The sequence below is a fragment of the Rutidosis leptorrhynchoides genome, chromosome 4 (genome assembly GCF_046630445.1).
Source record: "Rutidosis leptorrhynchoides isolate AG116_Rl617_1_P2 chromosome 4, CSIRO_AGI_Rlap_v1, whole genome shotgun sequence".
NCBI classification, from domain to species: domain Eukaryota; kingdom Viridiplantae; phylum Streptophyta; class Magnoliopsida; order Asterales; family Asteraceae; genus Rutidosis; species Rutidosis leptorrhynchoides.
Genome location: NC_092336.1, coordinates 472,271,796 through 472,284,546, shown reverse-complemented (window position 1 = coordinate 472,284,546; position 12,751 = coordinate 472,271,796). Strand labels below are relative to the sequence as shown.

General features: G+C 34.6%; 1 long non-coding RNA gene across 1 annotated transcript; it reads right to left on the bottom strand.

Annotated features, from left to right (window-relative positions):
• Positions 1-1,381: 1,381 nt before the first annotated feature.
• On the bottom strand, positions 1,382-11,617 carry LOC139844681 (uncharacterized). The gene is made up of 3 exons (XR_011758062.1): positions 11,401-11,617; positions 2,224-2,777; positions 1,382-1,573 (listed from the first exon to the last, which is right to left on the bottom strand). It is a non-coding gene; the product is annotated as an uncharacterized lncRNA (long non-coding RNA).
• Positions 11,618-12,751: the final 1,134 nt, after the last annotated feature.

Here is a 12,751-nt window from a genome sequence, read left to right as displayed (position 1 = left end):
GTTCAAATTTTGCGAATTGCAGTCAGCAAAGGAGCTATAACTCCTTACTGGAGCACCAAACTTCATAAACTGCTGGTGAACATTAGTTTCAATTGTAGCTCACGTACAACTGTAAAAGTTCTATAAACAAACATAGTCTTTAAAGGAAGTGAAAAATAAATTTCCATTTGTAGTTTCGATTGTTGCTAGTTCCAGAAGCTAATCTGCAGATGTATATATAGTTTTTTTTCTTCTTGGCAACTTAAATATCTACACTATCTTACCTAATGCTATGCTTCTTCCTTTTGTTAATCATTCACTCTTTATAAATGATTCAAATGGAAATCATATTTAAATCATTACTAAATCTAAATTGATCCCAAGTATCCACAAGAAATTCAACATAATTAGATCATCATCAAGAAGTATGTTATATGAGACAGAATGGGTCGATCAAGTAATGATCCACAAATAATGTATTATGCTTCTGTAAATAATTTTGAGTGTCGGATATAATTCAAAGGGAAGTGTTAAACCATCTTATTTGTCTCACAATTTGCCATTTTTGTATACAACCAGCTGACTACGTAGAAAATAAAAACATTACTTGATAGAGTTAATTAGTACATGCTTAGCTATAAAAAAAAGTTGTAGGCATTCTAACAATAGCATGAAATACAAATGGATATCGATTTGATGACTGTGTGGTTAAATTCCAATTATGCTTGAAAAACTCCATTACCAAAAAAATTAATGGTTTCCCTGTAAAATATGTCAATTCGAACATAATAAAAATTTGACCCATTTATAAAAACAAACTGAAATCACGTTTCTAGCACATTTGGTTTTCAAAAATCGTTTCGAAGCTCAATATTAAGTAAATCATGAACGCTGATGTATTGCCAGTTTGAGTAAACCAGCACCCAAAGCTCAAGGTGGCAAAATAGGTAGATCATACGGGGCTGGGTTGGAAAAGTAACTTGGTAAGATCAGATATTTTTTTGTTCAAGCTGAAGCATTTTTTATTGATAAATTGTTTAAGATAAATTGAATTTAATGACCAAATCGACCCACTAATGTAAACAAAATGAAGTTGTACTTAATTTTTTCCCCCTACTGCTTAACATTATGCTCCGTTTCAAAATGTTTTTCAAATTTTCCCTACTTCACAAACTTTTAGCAAAAGGGTTTTTGTAGATGATATAAGAATCAAACCCAAAGAGACGGTTATGAACTACCCTATGTATAGCAGACTCCATTAACTACTTACTCTAAGATCTTTAACAAAAGGATGTGATATGAGCTACCTTCTATAATAAAAGACACGATGAAGCTGGTGTTAGAGCTTCTAACATGACGATGGAACAATTGAATCGTCAACTAATTAAATCCATTAGATTACACAAATTACAGTTAGCTAACTTTTTAACCTCATAGGTAAGTATCCTTTTAGGTAGGTATCTGGAGTCAATATTCAATCAAGAGTCTAACATTAATACACCTTTTTTTGGAACAGAGAATTTTTGTTACCAACAACATTAATACACCTTCTAATCGATCCACCATGCATGCAATTCTGAGTAACTTGCTATTACTGAGTAATTGAAAATAGAACCGGCTGTTAGTAGAAATAGAAACAGTAGATATAAATAAAATATTAAAATTACAAAAAGTAATCCAACCGGGCGCGGGCACACGCACACGCACACGCATGCGCACACGCACACGCACGCGCGCACACACACATATACCCTCTCTGTTCATATTAATTATAATAAAAGTTGCATATCAGTACCCTCTCTGTAATCAAAAACAATTGAATGAAATGCCAAAATATCATACCTCAGATGTCTTCGTTATAACATTAGGATTAAGAAATTGTGTATTTACTACCAAATTAGGTTATCTAGAATATTCGTCAAGTTTTTATGAAATTTTTCGTATACGTCAATTAAGAAAAGGATATTTCGACCCAGATACCTTTGAACAGATCAATTTCGACCTAGTTACCTCACGAGCATCAATATTAGATGACTCTTTAACATCCTCTGTAAAAGCAAACATGTTAAAACACACGGTACCACTTGGAGTAATATGAAAGTTAAAAAACTGTGGCCGTAGTATCTAACTTAGATGACCTTATTATGATGATAGCTTATGATTGTTACATAGCATTAAGCTTTAGCATTCTAAGTTTTTCTCATTTGCAACACAGAAAATAAGCTAATTTTATTCAATATATACCTTTCATTTGCAATGACTTCATTATAAAACCCAGAATGGCTAAATGGAAACATCATAATTGGATCACCGCAAAATGCATATCACAAATCAAAGCCGTCTCCAACCTAGACATACAGAGCCATTAGTGACCTATTACAGTAAGAGTCGGGAAATGCAAAGTTTGGTTGAAATGTCAATCTGATTATTAGATATATGTGAAAAGCGGTAAATAATCCAATAGAATGCTCCCCATCATAAAACATACCTTTACTTACCTATCCACCATAATCACTACAAAGGACCCAGTTAAAGTTTATAAACAACATATGTGCAAAAATGTTGATTGATTAGTAGGCGGTAGAACCTGAGTTACTGAAGCATTTTTGTAAATAAAAGGAGCTGCAAGACTGATAATAGAAGCCTCACCGACACAAAGTAGCCTGAAAAAATTATGAGTTACTTCATGTTATATCAGTATTCTATTTCAACCTTTCTTCTTCCCATTTCTTCTTCCCCTTTCTTCTTTAGTAAGTAACCAGCAACTCAATTTCTTTTTTTTCAACGGAAGTTAAACCCTAACAATCAAAATATGCAAATCAATTAAAACTCTATGCAATCCAATAAAAATATTCAAATAGATCTGAACATGCAAATGAATATCAAACATCCCATCATTTTCATATCATACCATTCATTCTCTAACATAAAATAAGTCATGTAAAAATTCACAGTGAAGCTGACCGAAAAGTGCAGACATGAACTTAAACTTACATGAGCTCAAAAATGTGCATACATATATATTTAAAAAGCTTCTGTTCGATATCTGAAAAATAGAAGCTAATACATTACTCCAATCCATGTAAAAACATATTACTAAAACCCTCTAATTTATTTTTTCGAAAATAAATATGCTTGACCCATATCTCTAAAATTAAATTGGGGCTTTGTTGTACTGCTTGATGGATTTCAATACATAAACAAAGTCACAAACCCATTTTGTTACATATAAATTCGTGTGTATATGTATATATAAAGCGGAAGCAATTTCAAGTTTATGCATGTAAAGTTTAACCCTTTTAAATTTGAAATCCATTAAAGATCTAGTCTTGAAAATACACTTAAATGTAAATAGAGCTAGTTAGATGTTTATACCTACTCCAAAATGGAGGTGAAGAACTAGGATGAAGAAGATGATGTAGATGAAGAAAACTTCTAACTTGAAGCCTCAAATCTTTGATACCCACAAGCAATAATCAACACCCAAGACTTGGTTAGGATTTTAGACACTTAATTACTTGCAAAAATCAACCAAGAATCCCTTGAAGAAAAGGAGAGGAAATTGCAAGTATTATTTTCAAAATGCTAGAGTCAAAGAGTGTGTTAAAAGTTGCACCAATGCATGTGTATTAGTCATAATTATATGGAGTAATCAAGGAAGGGTGGTTGGCACCTAGGAGCCTTCAAAAAAATGGCCCCCCACCCCTTCCATTTATTTTATATTTTATTACATATTTATAAAACATACATGCATTTAGTTGTAAGTATTTTATTTTATAAGCCTTTTATAAAATAAAATGCAACACACATATGTTACATACACTTTATATTATTTATAACCTATATAAATAATATACAACATGTAGTAACTTATAATTATCCAAATAATTATATCTAGCATTTATTTTAGAAAACCAATTTCTAAAATTCAAGTGTCGTGTATTTGCTTTAATGATCCGATTGTCAAAACAAATACATAAAGTGTTGATAGCTTGTTATTGGGTATGACCCGACTTGGATCACAACATGTAAGCCACATTAATTTATTATGTCTCTCGGGCACAAGAAAATCCTTCAATCTCCCACTTGCACGAGAAACATAAGGAATTAATGCAAGTGACAGATACCACCTAACGACCGTCCATCACCCCCAACATGTTATGACTTAGTGCCATTCAATAACATCATCCCTTTCGAGTTTCCATTTCGAATATGATTTAGGTGAATCTTTCAATATATCCTTTTGCCCTAGATGTCATGTTAAATCCAAGAGACATAGAATGATCACTCTCTTATAGATTTAACTTTGTCAGGCCTTAGACATCTGACTCTCAACGAATAAGAGGGACAAATTCCATCTTGACTACATACGTCCTAGACATTACACTTCGTACCATACCTGAAACCTCCCTTATGTACTACCATGTTTCAGAATAGCGAAGGAAAGAATCAAGGCACAATATTCGGTGAATATCTGAACCCAATATGTGTCTCAGGTCAGAGGATATAATGATATTCTCCTTTACTCAAGATTACATGTGATCAACCACAAAGGTTCCATATAGTAATCTTGAGAGCGGGTCTTCCAATATTTGTGTCCCACAAATATCTATGAACCTTGGTTGCAACCTTGCCCTACATTCACCATTTGAATGTTAACCAATCCAAGTTCATAATAGTCTAGACCTCACACTTGTTCCCACAAATGTGATCAACTACGGAATTTAGAATAATAATTTATTCATGGATAAAATATGCTAAATTGGAACATGACTCATAATTTAAATTAATACCATAATTATATTAATGAGTTTGAACTAATTCGTTCCGTTACAATACATAAAGTAGATCAATTCCAATCACTAGAATGTCGAAGCCCTAATGCACAAACATGTCCCTCATGTTTTGGCCCATGTAAAAGCTTCGTGAGTGGATCCGCAACATTTTGATCTGTGTGAACTTTGTGAATACATATCTTTCCCTTTTCAACCTCATCCCTAATGTAGTTGAATCTCCGCTCAATGTGACGAGTCTTTTGATGAGCACGAGGTTCCTTGATTTGAGCAATCGCACCCTCGTTGTCACAAAAGATCTCAAGAGGGTCCTGAATGGAAGGGACCACTCCTAAGTCGTCGATGAATTTCTTCATCCATGCAGCTTCCTGAGCTGCCAATGAGGCGGCAATGTACTCCGACTCTGTAGTGGATAACGCAACAACTTCCTGTTTCGCACTCTTCCAAGAGACCGCACCACCATTTAACATGAATACATAACCGGATTGTGACCGAGAGTCATCTCGATCAGTTTGGAAACTCGCGTCCACGTAACCTTTTACAACGAGTTCCTCCTCACCAGACCCATATATTAGAAACATATCCTTAGTCCTTCTAAGGTATTTCAATATACATTTAACCGCAGTCCAATGACTATTTCCTGGGTTATTCTGGTATCTACTTGTCAAGCTTAGAGCGCATGACACATCCGGTCTAGTACATATCATTGCATACATGATAGACCCAATAGCAGATGCGTATGGGACTTTCTTCATTCTCTCTTGTTCATCTTTCGTGGTAGGACACTGAGATGAACTGAGAACGGTTCCTCTTTGAATAGGTACCAAACCTTTCTTAGAGTTTTCCATCTTGAACCTTTTCAAGACCTTATCAATGTATGTACTTTGACTTAAGCCTATCAATCTCTTGGATCTATTCCTATAGATTCCAATCCCCAATATATATTGTGCTTCTCCAAGATCCTTAATGGAGAAGCAACTTTTTAACCAAGTTTTGACCTCTTGCATTGTGGTTATATCATTCCCAAATAATAATACGTCATCCACATATAGCACAAGGAACATTATGGAGCTCCCACTAGCCTTCTTGTATACACAAGCTTCATCACCATTTTTAATAAAGCCAAATTTCTTTGCCTCTTCATTAAAACGATGATTCCACATTCTCGATGCTTGTTTCAACCCATAGATTGATTTCTTTAACTTGCATACTTTTTTAGGATTTTTCGGATCGACAAAACCTTCGGGCTGTGCCATATAGACATCTTCCTCAAGATATCCATTTAGGAAAGCGGTTTTGACATCCATTTGCCAAATTTCGTAATCATAATGAGCAGCGATGGCAAATAATATCCTAATAGACTTTAGCATTGCCACAGGCGAGAAGGTCTCATCATAGTCAACCCCTTGAGTTTGAGTGAAACCCTTTGCTACAAGTCTAGCTTTGTATGTATCCAAGTTTCCATGTATGTCGGTTTTCATCTTGAAAATCCACTTGCAATCAACTAGCTTAGAGCTAGGAGGTTGCTCAACAAGTTCCCAAACTTGGTTTTCATACATGGATTGCATCTCGGCGTTCATGGCTTCCTGCCATTTATCTTTATCTATCCTTGATAAAGCATCTTTGTAGTTTGTCGGTTCATCCAAATCAACCGTATAGCAACCATCCACGAGAAACCCATATCTCTCGGGAGGATTACTAATCCTACTAGATCTTCGAACGTCTTGTGTACCTTGATCATCCACTTGATCATTTTCAGCATCCTCATGATGAGTGCTAGTGTCAACCAATTGTGTATCATCGGCTTGATCTTGTACCTCTACAAGATCTATTTTTCTTTCACCATCACCTTCCATAAGGAACTTGGTTTCAAGGAATTCCGCTTTCCGAGCTACAAATACCGTTTGCTCGAATGGATCATAGAAGTAATATCCCATGTCATCTTTGGGATATCCTATGAAGATACACTTTGTGGATCGAGCATGTAGCTTATTTGCTACATAACGCTTAGGATAAGCTTCACATCCCCATACTTTCAAGTATGAAAGAGAAGGAGGTTTTCCAAACCACATCTCATGAGGAGTTCGTTCCACTTTCTTGGTTGGGGCCATATTTAAAATACGAGCCGCGGAGCTTAGACAATAACCCCAAAATGATAGAGGTAACGAGCTTCTAGCCATCATAGATCGAACCATATCCATTAGGGTTCGGTTCCTCCTTTCGGATACTCCATTAAGTTGGGGTGTTCCGGGTGGAGTAAGTTGTGAGATGATCCCACAACTCCTAAGATGATCTTGGAAGGCATCGCTTAGGTATTCACCTCCTCTATCGGTACGAAGTACCTTGATTGTCCTATTGAGTTGATTTTGTACTTCGTTTTGATATTCTTTGAATGCTTTAAACGTTTCGTCCTTGTGTCTTAGTAAATAGACATATCCGAAACGACTAAAGTCATCAATGAAAGTAACAAAGTATCTTTCACCATTCCTAGTTATGGGTTTAAAGGGTCCACATACATCCGAATGTATTAAACCCAATAAATCTTTAGCCCTTTCATGAGTGCCTTTGAAAGGTGCTTTAGTCATCTTGCCTTGTAAACAAGATTCACATACATCAAACGAATCCATTTCATTTGATTTCAAAAGTCCATTCCTTTGAAGTGTATGCATTCGGTTCTTGTTTATATGTCCAAGGCGACAATGCCATAAATAGGAATCACTCAAATCCCTTTTGAGTTTCTTGGTGCTAGTATGGTATATTGAGCTATTAGATGATGCATCATCATGAACCAATTCATAAATTCCATTTGAAGGCGTAGCCTTGAAATAGAATATATCATCTTTAGAAAAATGGATATCATTATCAATAAAATTAACATTGAAACCACATTGTCTTAAGCGAGAAATAGAAATAATGTTTCGACATAAATCCGGTGCATACAAAACATTTTCTAAAATAAGCTCCAATCCACTTGGAAGCTTCAAAACAAATTCTCCTTGAGCTTTAACATGCACCTTTGCACCATTGCCCATATAGAGACTTGATGTTCCCGCTTTATGATCACTTCTTTTGAACCCCTGCAAAGAATTGCAAATATGAGTTCCACATCCCGTGTCTAATACCCATGTATTAGAAGAAGTAATACTAAGCTCTATATATACCATATATATATTACCTGAGGTTTGCCCTGCATCCCTCTTGTCCTTCAACTCTTTAAGATAGACCGGACAGTTTCGTTTCCAATGACCCATCTCACCGCAACCGAAACATGGGTCTTCCTTGGGGTTTGCCTTCTCGGCTACCTTTTGCTTCTTGGCCTTGTTGATGGTTGGGGTAACCATCTTCCCCTTCCCTTTGCCTTGATGGACGGGTCCTTTTCTCTTAGCCACCTTTGGCTTAGAGGTGTTACCTTTAGACCCACCTTGATCGATTGCTAACACGGGTAAAGCTCTTTTACCCATGCTTGTTTCCGCCGTCCTAAGCATACCATGAAGCTCACCTATGCTCTTATCCATCCCATTCATGTTGTAATTAATTACAAATTGATCAAACCTCTTTGATAGGGAGTTAAGGATAAGATCGGTGGCTAACTCATTAGATATGTTAAGGTTGAGACGGTTAGCACGATCGATAAGGCTTTTCATCTTAAGTACATAAGATGAAACCGATTGGGATTCGTCCATACGACAAGCATGAAGCGCCCGAACCGTTTCGAAACGCTCAACACGTGCTTGTTGGAGAAACATCTCCTTCAATTGTGTTATCATGTCGTAAGCGCTATGATGCTCGAAATCCTTTTGGAGTTCGGGTATCATAGTCCCAAGCATTAAGCATGAGACTTGAAGGGAGTCGTGGCAATACTTATCGTAAGAGGCCATTGCCTCCACATCACTCTCATCCAGTTGGTCGGGAATGGGGTCCTCAAGCACATACATTTTATCCTCTTGTTTGAGGACAATCCGAAGATTGCGGAACCAATCCATAAAATTTGTATGGTTGAGTTTGTCTTTCTCGAGGAGAGACCGTAACGATAGGTTGTTAAAGTTAAGTGGTGCGTTGTTCATGTTGTTGTTGTTATTAGCGGCCATCTACAAAATTCAACAAAGTTCTTTTAAGTATCGATTTGGATTTAATAAACAATACCCTTTTAATTTGTTTTATTAAATATTAGAATCCAACGGTAAATCAAATTTCGGTTAGGTGACCTTTATCCCGTCATTTGATTTAGCTAGGTAGTCATAATGACAATTGCAATCCTTTTGCAACTTCTAAGTTATGGGATCATGCAATCCTTTTGCATGGCATATTAATCCCATCAACGCCTATTTGTTCCTCATGCTTCGGTGACCCTAAGTTCATGATTCCCAAATCAAGTCGTCCTACTTGTGTAGACATGTAGACTTAACATACAAGTGGTTAGGTGACCTTTATCCCACAAGCATGCAAAGTGTACTTTATTCATATTAGTTCACTCATGACGGTTAGGTGACCTTTATCCCATCATGAGATTCCTAATATGTCTAAGTGTTTCCACAAAAGGATGGCGTTTAACTTGTTTATCTTGTATTAGTAAAGGGATTTTAGGTTTTCTACATTCTAGTTTAGAAAACAAAGTGCTATACACCAACATGCATTTGGTGTGTAGTATGTTTATGAAAAACCCATTTTCATGTGCCTTTTAGTAACCAATTACTAGTTTTAACCATTTCATTACCTTTTAAATAAACCATTTTATTCAAGTCTAATAACCAATTATTAGTGTCATTTTGTTATGTTTTATTATAACCATTTTATAATGTATTATGCAAGTGTAATCATGTGATGATCTTGTAGCAACCAAACATACAAACATACACAAACATGCATAGCAAAGTGTTCACAATCAAGAGCCATTTTGGTAGACATTTGTTTAGCCAATAAACAAATGTCACCTAAGGGGTTAAACCAAAGTAAGAGATTTTACCAAAATCTCCCACTTAATCTTGTAATCTTCAAAACTTCATCTTGTAATCTTCTTCATGAATCTTCACTTTCATTTTACAAAATCATATCCTAATACAATTTTTCTAGAAAATGAAATAACAACCTATTCTATTTTACAAACCAAAATAGAACAAATTACATACAAAATACAAGATTAATTACAACTTTTACAAACCAAAATTACAAAATAATTACAAGCCATATGAATGAATATTACACCCATGAATAATCACCAAATCAATCAACCAAACAAACACATGGCCTAGGCTCGATTGTGAACAACAACATAACATCAAACATGGCCAAAACTTGAAATCCCAAACCCATTTTTGGGACCAAATATTTCGGCCATCACCATACACCCACCAAAACTCAATATTTTTACATTCTACTTTCATGCATGTTGGTAGATTGTAAAGAAAGTGAGTTTACTAGCCAAAAACAAGAAGCATATTAACAAGACTTTGGCTCTAGATACCATTGATGGATTTCAATACATAAACAAAGTCACAAACCCATTTTGTTACATATAAATTCGTGTGTATATGTATATATAAAGCGGAAGCAATTTCAAGTTTATGCATGTAAAGTTTAACCCTTTTAAATTTGAAATCCATTAAAGATCTAGTCTTGAAAATACACTTAAATGTAAATAGAGCTAGTTAGATGTTTATACCTACTCCAAAATGGAGGTGAAGAACTAGGATGAAGAAGATGATGTAGATGAAGAAAACTTCTAACTTGAAGCCTCAAATCTTTGATACCCACAAGCAATAATCAACACCCAAGACTTGGTTAGGATTTTAGACACTTAATTACTTGCAAAAATCAACCAAGAATCCCTTGAAGAAAAGGAGAGGAAATTGCAAGTATTATTTTCAAAATGCTAGAGTCAAAGAGTGTGTTAAAAGTTGCACCAATGCATGTGTATTAGTCATAATTATATGGAGTAATCAAGGAAGGGTGGTTGGCACCTAGGAGCCTTCAAAAAAATGGCCCCCCACCCCTTCCATTTATTTTATATTTTATTACATATTTATAAAACATACATGCATTTAGTTGTAAGTATTTTATTTTATAAGCCTTTTATAAAATAAAATGCAACACACATATGTTACATACACTTTATATTATTTATAACCTATATAAATAATATACAACATGTAGTAACTTATAATTATCCAAATAATTATATCTAGCATTTATTTTAGAAAACCAATTTCTAAAATTCAAGTGTCGTGTATTTGCTTTAATGATCCGATTGTCAAAACAAATACATAAAGTGTTGATAGCTTGTTATTGGGTATGACCCGACTTGGATCACAACATGTAAGCCACATTAATTTATTATGTCTCTCGGGCACAAGAAAATCCTTCACTGCTCTACTCTCGATTCACTGCCACCCATTTGGTATCAGTTTCTTCTTACCAATAACACATCTCAATCTCGGATTGGATTCTGATGCTAGACATGTGTTTAATAACCACCACCGCCGGAGTTGTAGGCGGTGTGGGGAGACCATTAGGTTTATTTTTGCTGAAAAATCGTGAATGATTTAGAATTGGTTAAACCCCTAGTAAATTGGTAACAATATACAATATATCAGAAACCCTAATTTCATGTACCAGTTGAATACGCACGTACCTTGCTTCAAAAACCCTAATTTCAGGTACCAAGCATATGAAAAGTTTGAATATGCGTCGATTGTAAACCATTATGCCCTAGTTCGCAGGATTTTGAATCAGGATTCGCAGGTTAGAATGTTTTTGATTTAGGGTTTGCGTGATAGAAAGTATATGAAGAAAGAACGATTATGAATTTTGAAGTATTTGATTTTAGGGTTCGCAGGGTAGAAAGTATTTGGAGCGTGTGTCTGGAGGTGTGTGTTTACTGTTTAGCTTCAAGTGTTTATGGAAAATATTAAATACAAGGGTAATTCAGACTTTTTAAAGGAAGATTAGCTTTAGCTAATATATATTATTTGTTAGCTAATACCTCTAAATGGATGGTTTAGATTGAATATTAGTAGTGATCCTATGGTCATTAAGTGGCCTGATTTGGTAATTAGAAGAGATAATGTTCCTATTTTAATATGTAAAAGAGATTTATACTATAGATTTATAGAAAGTTAATAATCTTTTAAAAATACATCCTATTTCATATGGTTACAAGGTTCATCTATGGTTACAAGGTTAACTTTTTGATCTATCTACACTTTTGTCTCATAAATTCAAAATTATACCCAAAATTATACCCATATGGTTACAAGGTTCATCTATTAGGGTAGTGATATATCCAACACATTTTTTGATATATCCACCACAAATATGCAATAACAGTTTGTACAATACAACTCACTAATGCATAATTTGTGGTGGATGTATCAAAAAATGTGTTAGATATATCATCACCCTATTATTAATCTATCTATCTTATCTTATAAATGAGAGTTTTAGGTGAAGTCATGTAATGCTTTCAAAGGTTGTAATTCATGCTTCTAAGAGTTGTACTATTTAACTTGATGATGTCACTCATTTAATAATATTGAATTAAAATATTACTCCGTAAATTTAAATAACTCCAATTTTAGCTTAGTATTTAAACTTAGATTTAGATTTAGATTTAGATTTCATTGTTTACTGTGAGTTACAAAAGGATTGATTTGATTAATGTATTTGACATATTCAGTAGCATGCTTATTGGAAATCACCCCTTCTCCAGGTGATCATCATTTCTTCAAATAAATTTATTCTACTTATCTTCTCCTGATTAATTTTTTCTTTGTATTTCTTCCATTATTCTCTCTGTTCTTTTTCGCTTTCTTTTTAAGACCTAATAAGTAATAACACTAGATTTTGTTACTTTGATTTAAACACTTCTTTAAAAAAAAATTATAATTTGGTTTGTTGCAGGTTTCATTCCAAAGAGTGTAGATTTAGATCGAAGAACTACAAAGGGGTCGTGGTTTTTAGTGGCTAATAAAAGCATATTTGAA